Source organism: Rhincodon typus, chromosome 2 (assembly GCF_021869965.1).
Source record: "Rhincodon typus isolate 14 chromosome 2, sRhiTyp1.1, whole genome shotgun sequence".
NCBI classification, from domain to species: Eukaryota; Metazoa; Chordata; class Chondrichthyes; order Orectolobiformes; family Rhincodontidae; genus Rhincodon; species Rhincodon typus.
In genome coordinates, this window is record NC_063333.1 from 10,503,788 (window position 1) to 10,522,231 (window position 18,444).

The 18,444-nt window shown below is 41.0% G+C and overlaps 1 protein-coding gene across 1 annotated transcript in view; it reads right to left on the reverse strand.

Moving 5' to 3' along the window:
- LOC109921859 (sodium channel protein type 4 subunit alpha-like) overlaps positions 1-18,444 on the reverse strand; it is a 1,322,739-nt gene that overhangs the window by 604,876 nt on the left and 699,419 nt on the right. The gene's annotated exons all lie outside the window — the stretch shown is intronic.

Here is an 18,444-nt window from a genome sequence, read left to right on the forward strand (position 1 = left end):
GATAGTAGGAACTGGAGAATCTGAGATAACAAGGTGTAGAGCTGGATGAACACAGCAGGCCAAGCAGCATCAGAGGAGCAGGAAAGCTGACGTTTCGGGCCTAGACCCTTCTTCAGAAATGTTGTTTTCGTTTTTGTTTTTATTTTACATTTCTAGCATCCGCACTGCTTTGTGACTCCTCCGACTGCAGTGCCCCCTTGTGCTCGGCGGGCTACGTCCGTTCGTTGCAACTTTCGAAAGTGCAGGTCCCTCAAAGAGGGGACAATCTGTCCAGTGAACCGATCTACTTGGCCCAACAGATGCGGAATATTTAATTTAGCTTGACTAGTTCTTGCAGCATTTTGCAAGAATCGGGCTGCTTGTGCTTTACATTAGGAAATTTGAGCTTGTTTCACATACGCAACATTCTTCCTCCGGAGAATGCCGTAACTGGCTCCCGTTTTGATCCGCAATCGGTGTGGACCACTGGCAAAACACAATCCCTTATCTCTTCAGTCAGGCACGATTTCCAAAACCCTCTTCAACAACAGCAAAATATTGCATTGATCGAGCACCTTTAAACGTCATCCCAGCGCTACAATTCACTGAACAATTTCAGGTTCTGATAAAGAATGGATCTGAAATTCGGAAATAACTATAAAAAGTTGGCACGGCCATAACAGAAGTGGAATGGAAAGGACAAAATCGAGAACGGGAGTCAGAGTCTATTTTCAGATTCGTCGTTGGAGAGTTGTTCGCAGTTTGGTTGGAAGGAGTTACAGTTTCAGCAATGTACGTGATGTGAATATTGTACAAATGGTGGTTTGATTGTTCTAAGCCATTTCACCTTCTGCTTATCTGTCAGGAAATGTTTGGTTGCCAATTCGAATTGAAATTCATTAAAAGTTGCCACGCTGAGTTACAGGCTAGCTAAAAAGAAACAGATAGTATTGAAAAAAAAACTGGAACACAGAAAATACTGGAGAAACTCAGCCAGTCTGGCATAATTTGTGGAGAAAGCAGAATTAACGTTTCGGGTTTAGTGACCCTTCTTCAGAACTGGAATTGATATCAGTTCGAGGACATCAGTTTGAAATTGTAGTTATCGGTAAAATGGCCCGTGTGCGGAATCGAGGAGCTTATGGAGTATCCCTATTCCATGAAGTGCCACAGCAGTTGAACTTCCTGAATTACAGCCAAATCGTGCAAACTGGCAACAATTTCCGGGAGTATTAGCAATGGCGACTATATTACCCACAATGCGACGCGTACGTGAAACTGCCCTGTTCTGTGAATGGAGCGGCTCAGTTATGTAGCTGACTTGAGGAGACAGACAAGCAACAAAAGCCGCCGTGTGCAGAATTGCATCTCAGAGTCCACATGGAATCTGCCTGTCGGGCTGATTGTTAAAGGAACACCACTAAATTTTAAAACACGCTAATTTGAAAATCTCAAACCATTAACAAATACTGTCACAAAAAGCATGCATGTGCTTGGTATCTGAATGAAAACGGCAAAAGCTGATACGCTCAGGCAGCATCTGTGGAGAAAGAAACAAAGTTAAAATTCGAGTCCAATATGACTTCTTCAGAACTCTGTTTTGGCTTCCCTGACCCACCCTTCCCTTCAAGCTCCTGATTTACAGCTATTATTGGAAGTTTTTCTATCTTCAATATGAAGGCAAGTATATATTTTTTATTTCATCCACCATTTCCTTGTTATCTGCTATGAACTTCCCCTTTTGGAAGACCAACACTCTTTACTTACTCTTCCTTTTAAAGTACCTGTAGAAACTCTTCTTATCCAGTTTTAAACTTTGAGCTAGTTACCGCTCCTGTTTTAATTTCTACTTCCTGATTAATATTTTACTCAACCTGTGTTTTATTTTAAATATTCTGACCAATCATCTGACTTGCCACTCACCTTGATGTAATTATGTGTTTTTTTCATCAAGTTTGATGCTTTCCCTAACTTTGGTTAAACATAGACGGTGGGTCCACCCTTTAGAACTTTATTATAGGAATGCATTTATTCTGAAATATCCCCATATATGTCTATAACTGTGTCTCTATTGATATATCCCCTCGTCCAGTATCCCAGTTCACTGCAATAAGCTCAGTTTCATGCCCATATAGTTGTCCTCATTTAAGTTTTTTTAAAAAAAAACCTCTCTCTTTCAAACTGCAAGTCAAATTCAATCATATTGCAGTCTTTTTCTTGAGGGCTGCCTTTACTTCAAAGTCATAAATGAATCCTGTCACATTATGAAGAGCATAAAAGGAATTCTTTCATTGTATTATTCATTTATTTATTTTGCTCTCTATATAGTTTATTAACATTACAACCAATTTGTATACAATGTTAAAACTAAGAATGGAGTAGAGATTATGAACTTACCACTTACTCACCATATGACAACCTCCTTTCCCTGTATCAGAGCAAAGCCCATTTCCTATGGGGCAAGAAAGCAATAGGAAACGAACACCTCCTTCTCCTTTCACTGAACTGCTTATGCATCAAACTCCCAGGTTTCCACACAATTGCCTACTCACTCGCTTTGGCTGCATTGAAGAATGCGACACCTACAGCCAACTGAACTGGGTCTAGAGAAATCAAATTCAACCAGTTAGGTAATTAGTTCTCACAGTAGACTGTGTTTATCACGTCTAAGCAGCAAGAAGGAACCTTTGTTTACTTATACATGATATTCCATGTAGGCAGTTCTCGTGTGGCCGCGTAGCAGTAAAAGAAAACTGCATGCACTCCAGTATTTTCTGCTGTATGAATTCCACTCTGATTAACAGGCCACTCTGATTTCTAGAGAGGCGCACAAAAATTAGAGGGTTCATTGCTTCTACGGTACTTACCGGTTACTGCTAATTACATATTAGATTAATTTTCTAATTTTGTTCTTAAATCTGAACTCCCCATCACCAAACTTAAATTTGCATTCAATTTTCTTAGCTGCATACTTTGCTGTTTTAGTGTGTATGGCTATGTCAGGTGTTCCTTGACTAGTCTGTGGGACAGCTCTTCCAATTCTGGCAGTAACCTTCAGATAGTAGGAAGGATTGCATTTGCCAGTTCAGGAGAAGAATCTTTGGACTTAAAACATAAACTCTTTCTCTCTCCTGACCTGATGAGTTTCTCCAGCAATCTCTGGTTTTATTTCAGATTTCCAGCACGTGCACTATTTTTGCTTTTAACTGAATTGTTGTTATCATTTCCAGTGCTTAGAGCGGCACCTGATTTTCCTTCCAGCTCCATTCCTTTCTGACTTTGTAGCAATTTCTTTATCTGAATACCTTCAGAGCCATTTCAGAGGGAGATAAGAGTCAACCATATTCTGTGGGTACGCAGTCACATGTAGGTCAGACTAGGCAAGGACAGCAGATTTCCTTCCCTAAAAGATATTAGTGAACCATATGGATTTTTGCAATGCTTTTTGGTAAGCAATACTCTACGACTAGCTTTGTAGTTCCAGATTTATTAAATGAATTTAAATTCTACCAGCTGGCATAACTTGTGTCCTGAGAAATTAATATGGGCTTCTGGTTTATGAATCCAGTGACATTACCATTACAACCCTACCACTCTGTACTGCCTAGCTATGTCCTGGTCAAAGCTCAACACCATACAGGACATCCAAGCCTACTTGATTGGCTTCCCATCCACTATTCAGCATTCTCTCCCTCCATGACCCATACATAGTGGCAGCAGTGTGTACCATCTATTAGATGCACTGCAACAAATCATGAAGTCCTCTTTGACACCATTTTCCAAACCAGTGACATCGATCACTTAGACGATGTGAGAGGTGGATGCATGGGAGCCCCAACACCTGCAAGTTCCCCTCCCAGTCACAAATGATCCTGACTTCAAACTTTAAATCAGCAACTCCATTTAAGGTGTCACTCCTACCCTGGTTAAAATCACATTAAGTAACATCCAAAGAGGAGACAGAATGGTTGTGAAGCGTCATTGTCAGTTGAATTGGTTAAGCACACAGACAAGACTGGATCAGAGATAGTAGGAACTGCCAATGCTGGAGAATCTGAGATAACAAGGTGTAGAGCTGAAGAGTCCAGACCCGAAACATCAGCTTTTCTGCTCCTCTGATGCTGCTTGGCCTGTTGTGTTCATCCAGCTCTACACCTTGTTATCTTAGACAAGACTGGATGTTAGTTTTGATGTATTGTCACGAAACCGAGGATGTTGTAGTGATAAATAAAGCAATTTTAAAAATGGAGAAATGTGTCCTTAAGTTTCAATTCTCGGGTGATCAAAAATTATGTAAAATTAGTCATTTATTGATGCTTCACAGTTAAACTTGAGTGCATCTGGTTTTATATTTTTGATAAGTGAAAATAGAAAATCTCCTTCAGTCTGGAAAGCTAAGAAGGTGAAAAGAATTATTAAAAAGTGCTTTAGCTGCAGTAACTTTAGATCATTTGGCAACAGTTGACATGGCATTCTATTTGACAAGTAATTTACAGGAAATTCTGTACAAGAGGTGTACGGAAGATCATTTGCTTATTGAATGTCAGATGGATAATGTCAAATACAAAGCAATATGTGTGAAAAGTATTAAGGATTTTCTTGCTGGATTGAAACAAAATATTGTAGAGAAAAGAAATACACAAATTCAAAAGGTCAACACAAGTCATCAATAATAGATCGTTTCACAAAAAAAGAATTCTTGTACTAAGAAATTGTTGGGCTTCATAGAGTGTCTTATGATGTACAGAATATTGAAAATAAAATCTGGTTTGTTTTGAAATGTTCTTTGCATATATTAACTGGTGAGTTTTATTTCAAGAGAAAGAAGTGAATTTGTCAATTGTATCAACTGAGCATTGGGCCATTGATGGTTACTCAAACATAGATAGGCACACTGACAGGAGTAGAATGGAATCCAGAGACATATTTCAATAGGACAGGGTCTGTTTTCTTCCGTCAATAGCAGGTTTTTGATAGATTATGACATGGGCAACCAAAATTTGAACATTTAGTTCAATGTCAGGGTAAAGAAGGGAATCTGGCCAGGAAAATCTTGCAATATTCAAGGCCAGAGATAACAAAGAGTTGGCTGAGAGTTTCATCACACGAATTGAGGGAGGGATGGAGTTTGGCAATTGCGCAGAGATGGAAATGGTTTGTCTTGATTTGGTATGCACAAAGGGTTGAAGCTTATCTCAGGATCAAATATGACACCAAGGAAGTGAATGGTCAGGGTCAGCCTCAGACCTTAACATGGAGAGGAATTGAACCAGTGCCGAGGGAACAGTTTGTACAGTCATTTTATTCATGTTTCCCCTACTTTGTCATAATGGTCCCCTGTATTAACTACCCACCAACTGGGCACCACCCACAATTTCAACTGGATCCATATATTTCAGGCTGTCATACAGTCATTGAGTCATACAGCACAGAAACAGACCCTTCGGTCCAACCAGTCTATGCCAAATCCCAAACTAAACTAGTCCACCCGCTTGCTTCTGGCCAATATCCCTCCAAACCTTTCCTATTTCCCATTGCATTCATCCAAATGTCTTTTAAACACCAATTGTACCTGCATCCACCACTTTCTCTGGAAATGCATTCCACACGTGAACCAACCTCTGTGTTTAAAAAAAAAAAATTGCCTCTCGTGTCTTTTTTAAATCTCTCTCTTCTCATCTTAAAAATATGTCCCCTAGTCATGAAATTCCCCATCTTACGGAAAAGACAACTACCATTAACTCTATCTATACCTCTCATTATCTCCTGGTCAAATTGGTGGTTTGATGATTACGATGGTAACAATGTGTTGAAGTTAATATTAATAGAAGCAAAAAGGTTTTTATACCTCGTCAATTATTGCAATAACCATAAAAAAGCCACCCCTCCAAACATTAGCTCCTTTTTATAAAAAACTTTATTCATTCACAAAATGTGGGCATTGCCCATCCTAATTGCCCTTAAGGACAGGTCTATTTGAAACACTGCAGGGCAGGTTACATGACTTTATAGTCTTATAAGCTCAGCAGTACATCTGATTGAAATCATCTGTTATGTCAAGGACTTTGTCACTCTGCTTTGTTGAAAGTCAGAGAACATTGTCATAGTGATTTGAGATGGTATCAGCCTAAAAGCAGAAACAGAGTGTCACATCGCAGCCTATTTGGAATTAGATGTAGAGCTCTGTATTTTCTGTGCTGTCAGATTGAATTTCAGAGAAAGTAGTTTCATTTTAGAGAGCAAGCAAAGTGAATGAGCTTGTTTCTGATGCTGACATTAATGATCAGAAGGACTCAGAAGGGCAGCATTGTTAACTCAACAGGACTACTAAACCGTCAACCACAGTGTGGGATGGATGCAATTGACACATTTACACGTTCAGAATTTTTAACCAAGGGAAAGACATGCATTGATATAGCTCCATTCCGAAACTCAAGATTTCCTGAAATGTTTTACAACCAAAGTCCTTCAAAAATGTGGTCATTGTTGTAATGTGGGAAGTATGGCAACTTGTCCACACTATTCTTCTACAAGAAGCAATACAATATTGACCAATCTGGTTTAGTAATTTAAGAGTTAAAAATTGGCCCAAGACAAATGGCCCTACTTACCTCTACAACTTTTTAATCTTCTCAACATTTATGGAAGTCTTGGGTTCTTTAAGATTAGTTTGAGAATATCATTGAAATGAACCTCTGAGGGATGTGAATTTGTAGAATTCCTTACCACGGAGAGCTGTCAAGACTGGGTCATTAAGTATATTCCAGGCTGAGGCAGAGAGTTTTGATTAGTAAGGGAATCAACAGTTATGGGGGAAAAGGCAAAAAAGTGGAGTTATGGATTATCAGATCACCCACAACCACATTGAATAGCAGAGGAGACTCAATGGGCTGAATAGCTTACTTCTGCTCCTACATCTTGTGGTGTCTTTTTCTGGAGACAGACATTGGCCAGCACTTGGGTACTGTAGTTTGAATGTTACTTTTAAGTTATGGCTTCAAGCCCAGATATTGTTCATGTTGTGTACAGACACAGACCACTTCAGAATCTGAGGAATTGCAAATTGTCTGAACATTGGGGGATCATCAGTGAACACCCCCACCTAGAGTCACGCAGCACGGAAACAACCAGTCCATGCCGAACATAATCTCAGTTCTGAGGAAGGGTCACCAGACCTGAAATGTTAACTCTGTTTTTTCCTTCACAGATGCTGCCAGACCTGCTGAGCTTTTCCAGCAACTTTGTTTTTGTTCCTGATTTACAGCATTGCAGTTTTTTTCGGTTTTTACTTAGTGTATAATCCCAAACTAAACTAGTCCCACCAGCCTGCTCCTGGCCCATTTTCTTCCAAACCTATCCTGTTCATTTATCCAAATAAATGCCTCTTCAATGTTGTAATTGTACCTGCATCCATGACTTCATCAGGAAGTTCATTCCACATGCAAACCACTTTGTGTAAAAAAATTTGCTTCTTACGTCTTTTTTAAATCTCTTTTTTTGAAAAAATGTGTCCCCTCGGCTTGAAATTCCTCATCTTAAAGTTGATGGTAGTTGTCTTTTCCCTATCTATACCTCTCATTATTTTATAAACTTCTTTCAGGTCACCTGTCAACCTCCCACTCTCCAGTGAAAAAAGTCCCAGCCTATCCAGCCATTCCTTATATCTCAGACCTTCCATAGCTGGCAACATCCTGGTAAATTGCTTCTGAATCCTCTCCAGTTTGATAATTTCCTTCCTATTACTGGGTGACTAGAACTAGACACAGTATTCCAGAAGAGGCCTCATCAATGTCCTGTACAACCTCAACATAACATCTCAACTCCGATACTCAGAAGGACTAAGCAATGAAGTCAGGTGAGCCAAAAGACTTTTTAACCATCCTGTCTATATTTGATACAAACTTTAAAGAATTATGTACCTGCACACCTAGGTCCCTCCATTCTACAACACTACCCAAAGCCCTACCATTAATAGTATAAGCCCTATCCTGTTCATTGTATCAAAATGCAATCTCTTGCATTTATTCAGATTGAACTCTATCTGCCACTTTAGAGCCCATTGACCCATTTGATCAAGAACCCTTTGTAATCTTAGAAAAGCTTCTTCACTGTCTACAATGCCACCGATTGTGGTGTCATCTGCAAACTTACTAACAATGCCTTCTATATTGTCATCCAAATCATTTATACAAAGTGACAAAGAAAAGAGGACCCAGAACTGATCTCTGTGGAACACTGCTGGTCACAGGTGTCCGGTCTGAAAAGCAACCCTCCACCAAACCTCTGACCTTATGTTGGAAGGTAGGTCATGGAAGCAGCTGAAGATGGTTGGGCTTAGGGCACTACCCTGAGGTACTCCTGCAGAGATGTCCTAGAGCTGAGATGACTAACATCCAACAACCATCTTACTACGTGTCATGTATGACTCCAACCAGTGGAAAATTTGCCCCTTGATTCCCATGGATTCCAGTTTTGCTAAGGCTCCTTGATGTCACACTCGGTTGAATGCAGCCTTGAAGTCAAGGGCTTTCACACTCATCTCTGTAATTCAGTTCTTTTCTCATGTTTGAACCAAGGCTGTAGTGATCTACAATCCACAAGGCACAAGTAAAAACATCTTCAAGATATTAACAGGAAAAGGCAGGATAGATAAATATACATTATTTCCACTGGTTAGGGATTCTAAAACAAGGGAGCGTAGACTAAAAATTAAGACCATAAGACATAGGAGCAGAAATTAGGCCATTCGGCCCACCGAGTCTGCTCCGCCATTCAATCGTGGCTGATAAGTTCCTCAACCCCATTCTTCTGCTTTCTCCACGTAACCCTTACTCCCTTTTTAAACAGGGGTGTCACGCGAGTCATTTTCCAGTCCTTTGGGACCCTCCCTGACTCTAGCGATCCCCTTGATAATCAAGAACCTATCTATCTCGGTCTTAAATGTACTCAATGACCTGGCCTCCATAGCCTTCTGTGGCAGTGAATTCCATAGATTCACCACTCTCTGGCTGAAGATGTTTCTCCTTATCTCTTCTAAAAGGTCTTCCCTTTACTCTAAGGCTGTGCCCTTGGGTCCTAGACTCTCCTACCAATGGAAGCATCTTCCCAACATCCACTTTGTCCAGGCCATTCAGTATTCTGAAAGTTTCAATTAGATCCTCCCTCATCCGTCTAAACTCCAATGAGTATAGTCCCAGAGTCCTCAAACATTCCTCATATGTTAAGCTTTCCATTCCTGAGACCATTCTTGTGAACGTCCTCTGAACCTGCTCCAGTACATCCTTCCTGAGATATGGGGGCCCAAAACTGCATGCAATACTCCAAATGTGGCCTGACCAGAGCCGTATAAAGCTTCAGGAGTACATCCCTGCTTTTATATTCAAGTCCTCTCAAAATAAATGCCAACATTGCATTTGCCTTCCTAACTACTGACTCAACCTGCAAGTTTACCTTGAGAGAATCCTGGACTAGAACTCCCAAGTCTCTTTGCACTTCAGACTTTTGAATTTTCTCCCCATTTAGAAAATAGTCCATCTTTTATTCTTACCAAAGTGCATAGCTCACACTTTCCCACATTGTAATCCATCTGTCACTTCTTTGCCCACTCTCCTAACCTGTCCAAGTCCTTCTGCAGCCTCCCCACCTCCTCAATATTACCTGTCCCTCCACCTATCTTTGTAATCACCTGCAAACTTAGCCAGAAGGCCCACAGCTGGGGGAGGCAATGGTTTAGTGGTATTATCCCTGGACTGTTAATCCAGAGACCCGCATAATATTCCAAGGACCTGGGTTCAAATCCAGCCATGGCAGATGGTGGAATTTGAATTCAATAAAAATATCTGGAATTAAGAATCTAATAATGACCAAGAACCTATTGTCAATTGTCAGGAAAACCCATCTGGTTCACTAATGTCCTTTAGGGAAGGAAACTGCCATCCTTACCTGGTCTGGCCTACATGTGACTCCAGACCCACAGCAACGTGGTTGACTCTGAACTGTCCTCTGGGCAATTAGGGATGGACAATAAATGCTGCCTAGCTAGTGATGTTTACATCCCGTTAACGAATAAAGGAAAAAAAAAAGTTCCTTCATCTAGATCATTAATATATAAAGAGAAAAGTTGTGGTCCCAGCGCTGACCCTTGCGGAACTCCACTTGTCACCGGCTGCCATCCTGAGAAAGACCCCTTTATCCCTACTCTTTGCTTTCTGCCAGACAGCCAATCTTTTATCCATGCTAGCACATTGCCTCCAACACCATGGGCCCTTATCTTACTCAGCAGCCTCCTGCGCAGCACCTTATCAAAGGCCTTCTTGAAGTCCAGGTAGATAACATCCATTGGCTCTCCTTGGTCTACCCTGCTCATTATTTAAAGAATTCCAGCAGATTTGTCAGGCATGACCTCCCCTTGATGAAACCATGCTGACTTTGCCCTATTTTACTATACACTTCCAAATATTCAGCAATCTCATCCTTTACAATGGACTCCAAAGTCTTACCCACAACTGAGGTTAGACTAATCGGCCTGTAATTTTCTGTCTTTTGCCTTACTCCCTTTTTAAACAGGGGTGTCACGTGAGCCATTTTCCAGTCCTCTGGGACCCTCCCTGACTCTAGCGATTCCTGAAAGATCACCAATAACGCTTCCACTATCCCTTCAGCTATCTCCTTTAGAACTCTGGGGTGTAGTCCATCTGGTCCAGGTAATTTGTCCACCTTCAGGCCAATCAGTTTTGCTTGCACCTTTTCCTTGGTGATGGCCACCATACTCAGCTCTGCCCCCGACTCTCTTGAATTTTTGGGATATTACTCATGTCTTCCACCGTGAAGACTGACGCAAAGTAATTATTCAGTTCCTCATCCATTTCCTTGTTCCCCACTACTATCTCTCCAGCGTCATTTTCCAGTGGTCCAACGTCCACCTTTGCCTCTTGATTTTGGAATTGACTTCCACGAATGGCAGTTAATATATTTGCTTAAGAACTTTAAATCGGAGATAAATTTTTATTAAGCAAAGTTAAGTGACATGGGCCAAAGGTAGGTTTATGGAGTTAAGCCACAGATCAGCCATGATCTCATTAAATGGTGGAACATTGGTGATCATTTTTCAACATTCTGTACAATCTGGAAAAATTCCAATGAACTAGAGGGTAGCTAATGTAACCCCACTCTTTAAAAAAGGACAGAGAGAGAAAGCGGAGAATTATAGACCAGTTAGTCCGATATCAGTGGTGGGGAATACGCTGGAGTCAATTATTAAGGATGTAATGCCTGATCATCTGGAAAGCGGTGACAGAATTGGTCCTAGTCAGAACGGATTCACTAAAAGGAAATCATGCTCGACAAATCTTCTGGAATTTGAGGACGTGATCAGTAGAGTGGAAAAGGATGAATCAGAAGTTGTTGTGTATCTTCACTTTCAAACGGCTTTTGATAAGGTTCCACACAAGAGATTAGTATGGAAAATTAAAGCTTACGGTGTCAGCGGTAACGTATTGACATGGATAGAGAACTGGTTGGCAGACAGGAAGCAGAGAGTTGGAATAAACAAGGCCTTTTCAGAGTGGCAGGCAGTAACAAGTGAGATGCCGCAGTGTTCAGTGCTGGGACTGCAACCGATGACGGTATACATTAACAATTTGGACGAAGGAATTGAATGCATTATCTCCAAACATGCAAGTAACACAAAGCTGGGTTGCAGCGTGTGTTGTGAGAAGGATGCTCAGAGTCTGCAGGGTAACTTGGACAGACTAGCCGAGTGGGCAAATACAATATAATGTGGATAAATGAGGTTATCCACTTTGGTCACAAAAACAGGAAGGCAGATTGTTATCTGAATGGTGGCAGTTTAGGAAAAAAGCTAATGGCATGCTGGCCTTCATAGCAAGAGGATTTGATTATTGCAGTAGGGATGTCCTGCTGCAGTCATTCAGGGTATTGGCAAGACTACACCTTGAGTATTGTGCGCAGTTTTGGTCTCCTAGTCTGAGGAAGGACATTCTTCCTATTGGGGAGGTTCAGCGTTAGTTAGTTCACTAGACTGATTCCTGGGACGGCAGGACTGACATATGAAGAAAAACTGGATCGACTGGGCTTATATTCGCTGGAATTTAGAAGAGGGGGGCAGGAATCTCAGAAATATATAAAATCCCAATGGGATTGGACAGGCTAGATGTGGGAAGAATATTCCTAATGCTGGGAAAGTCTAAAACTAGGGGTCACAGTCGAAGGAAAAAGGGCTAAGCCATTCAGGACTGAGATGAGGAAGAATTTCTTCACTCAGAGTTATGAATCTGTGGAATTCTCTCCCCTAGGAATCTGTTGGGGCCAGTTCATTAGATATATTCAAGAGGGAGCCGGACATGGCCCTTGCGGCTAAAGGGATCAAAGGATATGGAGAGAAAGTGGGAATAGGATACGGAGATTGAATGATCAGCCATGATCATATTGAATGGTGGTGCAGACTTGATGGGCCAAATGGCCTACTCCTGCGCCTATTTTCTATGTTTCTATGTAACAGGGCCAAGAGGCTGAATAGCCTACTTCTGTTGCTATGTAAGCCAGGACCATGGTGGAATACTCCCCACTTGCCTGGAATAAGTGCAGCTCCAAAAACACTCAAAAAGCTTGACAACAACCACAACAAAGCAGCCCACTTGTTTGGCTCCGCATCCACAAACATTCATTCCTTCCATCACCAATCGTCAGGAGCAGTAGTGTGTACCAACTACAAGGTGCACTAAAACATCCTCAGATAGCACCTTCCAAACCCATGACCACTTCCCACTTAGAAGGACAAAGACAGCAAATACATGAGAACACCATCACCTGCAAGTTCCCCTCTAAGCCACTTATCATCCTGACTTGGAAATATATCATCATTCCTTCAATGTCGTTGGTCAAAATCCTGGAATTCCTTCCTTAACTGCATTGCAGGTCTACCTGCAGCAGTTCAAGAGACAGCTCACCAGCACCTTTGCCAACTAAGGATGGGCCAAAAATTCTGGCCAAACCAGCAATGCCCACATCCGTTAAGTGAAAAATATAGCAGGTCAGAGCCTAGGAACCCTGCTGTAAGTAATTCACGTTCTGATTTCCTAAAACGTGTTGACCATGTGCAAGGCACAAGTCTGATGGAATGCCCCCCATTTGCCTGGATGGGTACAGTTCCAACAACACAAGAAGGTTGACACCATCCAGTAAAGAGTTACAAAAAATCCAAGTTGATTGGCAACACATCCACCACCCTCAACATACACTCTCCTTCACTATTAGTGTACAGTGGCTGCAGTGTATGCCATCTCAAGTGGCACTGCAGCAACTCACCAAGGCTCCTTCCCCATTCCTTCCAAACTCTTAACCTCTACCAACTAGATGGGCAAAGCAGCAGATGAACAGGAATATCACCACTGGCAAGTTCCCCTTGAGTCATACATGGGAACAGGAGTAGCCAGTCTCTTGAGCCTGTTCTGCCATTCAATGATATCATGGTTCATCTGTGGCCTAACTCCATACACCAGCTTTTGGCCCATATCCCTTAATACCTTTGCTTAACAAACATTTCTCAGATTTAAAATTATTAGTTGATCCAGAATCCGCTGCTGTTTCTAGAAGAGAACTCTAACCCTCTACCCCCTTTGTGTGTAGAAGTGCTTCCCAACATCTCTCCTGAAAACATAGCACCATTCCTTCACTGTTTCAGGGAGGACTTCCAGGATTTTCACCATAACAGCTCTGCAGGTATCCAAAGACCCCAAGCACTGCAGTGGTGCAAGAAGGCAGCTCACCACCAGCTTCTCCAGGGCAACCCACAATAAGTGTTGGTCAAGCCAGTGATGTCCACATCCCATGAACAAATTATAATTTAGAAATAAAAGCCAATTTGTAGCATAAAACCACTGTACAGAATTCTAGCCAGCAGAAGTGGGGGTTGGAGGGGAGAAGAAAGACTCTAGGAATCCACAGTTTGTCAATTTTTTTTATTGTTTATTTTCATATACAAAAAGATAAAGTTGAAATAATCCTTTCTAGTTTTTCCTACTATTGTGGTGTTGCTGCTTCATGAGGGCATAATACTACATTCATATTCGTTTACTCTGGCACCCAGTGCAGAACCCAGAACAGCAACACCCCAACATAGCATCTAGTCAAATGTTTCAATACTCATCTCTAAAATTACCACAGTAAAAAGAACAAAGATCACTGCAAATTGTATGAAGTATGTTACAATGATTGTTAAGTGTTCTGTCTAAAATGTAGTCCTTTCAGGACTGCAATACAATGGATGGATTGCTTCAGGGCGTTTAATAGTTTAAAAAAAAAATCAACATACTCTTCTTTCCAATTCAAAGGGGTTACATCAAAGAGCCTAACTTTTTTTTTAAATTTTTTTTCTTTTATTTTAAAGTTTAGTTTCTCTTAAATCAGTAGTACAAGCTATCACTGTCCTACAGTTTCAACTACAATAGTCAATTATAACCTACACATTTTTACAGCTCACGTCCTGGTAAAAGGAACAGTACTTTTAAAAGTTTGGCCCAAAGATCAAGAAACCTTTCAAAATTCTTTCCAGCATCAATTCTCAGAGCATCGCAATAAATTCCTCCTTTAAATGGTTCAGATTGCAAGATTAAGTTTTAAATTCCTTCATCCCAAGTCATTTCCTTTTGATATACTTTTTTTCTTGTTTTTGAAAAGAGAACCCAAGTTCATTGTCATCTGACCATTGCTCCGGTAAAATAAATAATTACTAAAAAACAGAATTAAATATTGTAAATCAAATTTAAAATGCAAAAAAAATAAAAGCTCCACTGTGTTCTTTTTGTTTCCTTGAGAATTTCGACAATGGCATTGTGTGAAGTCATGGCATAGTTTAGAAAGATTCACCAGTTACGTGAATAAGTCAGAAATACCAAAGATGTTTAAGTCACAGCATTTCAAGTCTGTTTTGTCAGGCAACCCAATGCCAAGAAGGTTACTGGTAATAGGTGATTGCCCCATTTGGAACAGCTAACACTGTTTGTAACAGTAGAGTTCTTGAGCTCATAGAACCCCCAAAGGCCAATGAAGATTTATCCCAGAACACTGGCTGAACATTCTATTTTTTTTAAAAAATTCTCTGTTGACATTTGCTTGAAATACTGAAAGACACTCCAGGTAGCGAGTTAAGAGACTAACTCTTGGCAAACCACACAGCATTTAAAATCATTCAATCATGTATGTTTTAAGGATATGGCAAGATTGCCTTCAGATTAATCTCTTCCTACTGAGATGGTAAGTCACAGCGAGCATACAGAATGCCAGTGCTGCATGAGGTATGTTTTTTATTGGCTTTTTTTTTAAGTAATAGCCAACAACGGTGATGCAGCAATCTTAAAAGTGCCAAAAATTTTAAGCCCAACATTTCTTCAAACCTTCATTCAATTCAGATTTTTGTAGTGGCAGTGAGACGTGAGGATATTGTTCAGGAAACAAGGAAACCCGATTTAAAAGTAATTTGACAAAGCTAAGGAAGTGTCGAGGCTTTTACTAAGAACCCCAGGGTCAGAAGCTACTTGACTGCTATGGGCCTGATCTAAAGTAAAATCCACAATAACGACGAATGGCTGCAAAAGAACCTGAAACTGGGATTAAAAGCAGTTCCTTTTCAATTTGATCAATGCCACTGAGAACATAAAGCCACAATTACAGTAAAAAGGACTTGATGTGCCAAATGGCCTACTTCTGCTCCCATGTTTTTTATGGACAACTTAATTTTATGATACCAGAGTCTTAAATAATGCACCTTAAAGGTACCAAATTATTTATCCAATGCGCACAATCAATGAATAATTTGGTCCATATTACCGTGATGTGTACACACACACAATTAATTAAAATAAAACAAGTTGCCAAGGCAGAAACTTCAATGCATTACAGATGCTTCATTGCTTGGAATCCAGAAATAATGTTTTTCTTCGAAATCTTGCAATTGAGTTAATAATTTCAGGCAGCAGAATTCCTAAAGTAACTGGTTCCAGCAATACAAGAAGATTTTCATTGGTTAACTGCAATTACAACTGAGAAAGAGCCCATTAGATATCACAGACATGTAGCAACATCCACAGATATTGTTCAGATGATGGCAGGTCTCCAATTTAGAGAGGCCCCAGCAGAAAGTTCAAGTAGATCCTAACAATTCCCTTGCTGACCAATGAACCTGAAAAGAACATTTCTTCCTTTTAAAACTGAAGAGCTTCTACCTTCAGCATCATCATGTCACACACCTTCAGGCTCTAGATCCAAGTTCTTTTGTGGAGTTTAATCCATAGACTAACAGTGACTTTGAATGGCTTGTTTTATAAAAATCTGCACAGTCTCACTTAGTACTTGTAAGTCCATGACAATAAACCAGGCTTCACATGACAAAACTGGGCTGGCTATTTTTCTTTTTGAACATGGATCCTATGATCCACCAGAAACAAAATTTCCACCAACACTCACGGGCAATAATGACTTTAGCAATTCCAAGGTCTGTGTAGGACTTCCCAAGTTTCCTGTCAACTTCTTGGAAGAGAGCATAAACTACAAGATCATTGAACGAGTTTTGGTTCTGTGTAGGATTCTAACAATTGGAGCCAGAGTGACGGAATTCTGCAGTTTTGTTTTGGTTTGGTTTGGCCTACAGGAGTGGGGTGTAATCTCAAGCCTATCACCTGGTAATCCACCTTTGGTGCTTTGTTGGGCTGGAAGACGTCTTCTCTTCAGCCTACCACCTGCCCGCTCTCTCCTCCCCAAGCCCACCACCACCTCCGACACCACCAACATTGAACATTTCAGCCTTCAGTTGTCAGCACTGCCAACTCTCCCCAATCACGTATTCAGCAACTTGGGCCATAGGTTTGCTATATTACCCACATCACTTATTGTGTCTTTTGTTTTATTCTATTCCACGGTGCATGTTTGGTTCTACACTGTGGCACATGCTCATATTTTAAACATGCCGCACCTGAAATAAAACTGTTAGCCCATGTCGGGCCTAATGCTGTGTGATTTGCCAGAGATTTGCCCAAGGCAGCTTCGAACACAATTAGACAGGGCTACAACAATTCAAAAAAAGTGGAAACAACGTGTGCCAGGAATCACTTTTCAGTCATCACTACCTACAAAAAAAACATTTTCAACACAATGCCATTACAGAGCTTTTGTTAAGCTCTTTGGTATTTTGTTTGTTTTTTGATGCTGGACTTGTGAGAAAAGATTTTTCAATCCCTGGGGAGTGTTTTCTTTTCACAAGCATCAATCCAGAGAGGTTCTTGTTTTCTTAATATTTGCGATATCAAGGAGTTCCAGCTAGCAACACTGTTTAAATGAGGTTTTGAGGTAATTGGTTCCTGAACTACCCGGATCACAAATAAAAAAAACTGCATTCAGTCAACAACAACAAAAAAAAGTAAGCAAAAGCAAAAAAAGAGATTCTGGTTTCAGTTTGAACCGAACAAGAGCCAAGAGAGACACAGCAGTTGCTCACCGCACTTAATAAAGGTAGAAAGTAAAAGGAAAGGCACAATATCTGATGACCCTTCACCTTTCCACTAGCTCCAAGTGTTGGCATCTGGAGAACGCTAACTTAAAATTACCCCAGAGTTGAGTTTCCTTTCAAGGCCACAGTCCAAGCAGGGATCGGTCCCAAACACTGCAGTGAACGTGTTTCGAATAAGATGTCAACTGAAATTAACATCTGGATGGCAAGAGCTGACTGACAGCCTGGTAGGCATCATAAGCAAGGTGCATCGCCCAAATGTTCCCATGTTTGGGCTTTCGCTCGATCAGCTTTGGATGGTGACATGACAGCTTGAGTCTTTACTCACAGAGGATGAATCTGATCACATTCCTTACCCACAAGCCCTTGCAGGAGACAGGCAAATATCCACACACACACACATACATACATATCCAGGCCCTGATTCAAGGTTCTGCTTTAAGAAAGGAAGTGTGCAAGGCAAACCAACTTCAGTCTAGCGATGCACCATGACAAGAGGGACAACGTACCCTGACCTCTGACCCATTACAGATGAACTGCAGCAACCCACCAGGAGGCAGGTGACTCAGGGAAAGAGATGGACAGAATACCCCCACCATGGGGTTCCACAAAATCTAGACTGCATCTTTCTAAAGTCCCAGCCACTACTCACCTAACCATTCAACTGTCAAATTGAAGCACAGCTCATTACTGAGCAGCTCTTTTCCAAAGCAGATTATGATGCTGGTCACAACTTACACTGGAAATACTGTGGGTATAAAACGAAAGGCAATTCAACTGGTCCCACTGCATGCTACACCTGCAGGCTTTGATCTCAGGCCCTCTGTGCCAATTGGAGATGACTGTGAACCAAATACAATTCTGCATTTACATGGGGGAGGGTGCAGAAGGGAAAGGTGCAACATGCAAACAGAGCTTCCAACTCACCTTCGGCTCTGGCAAAA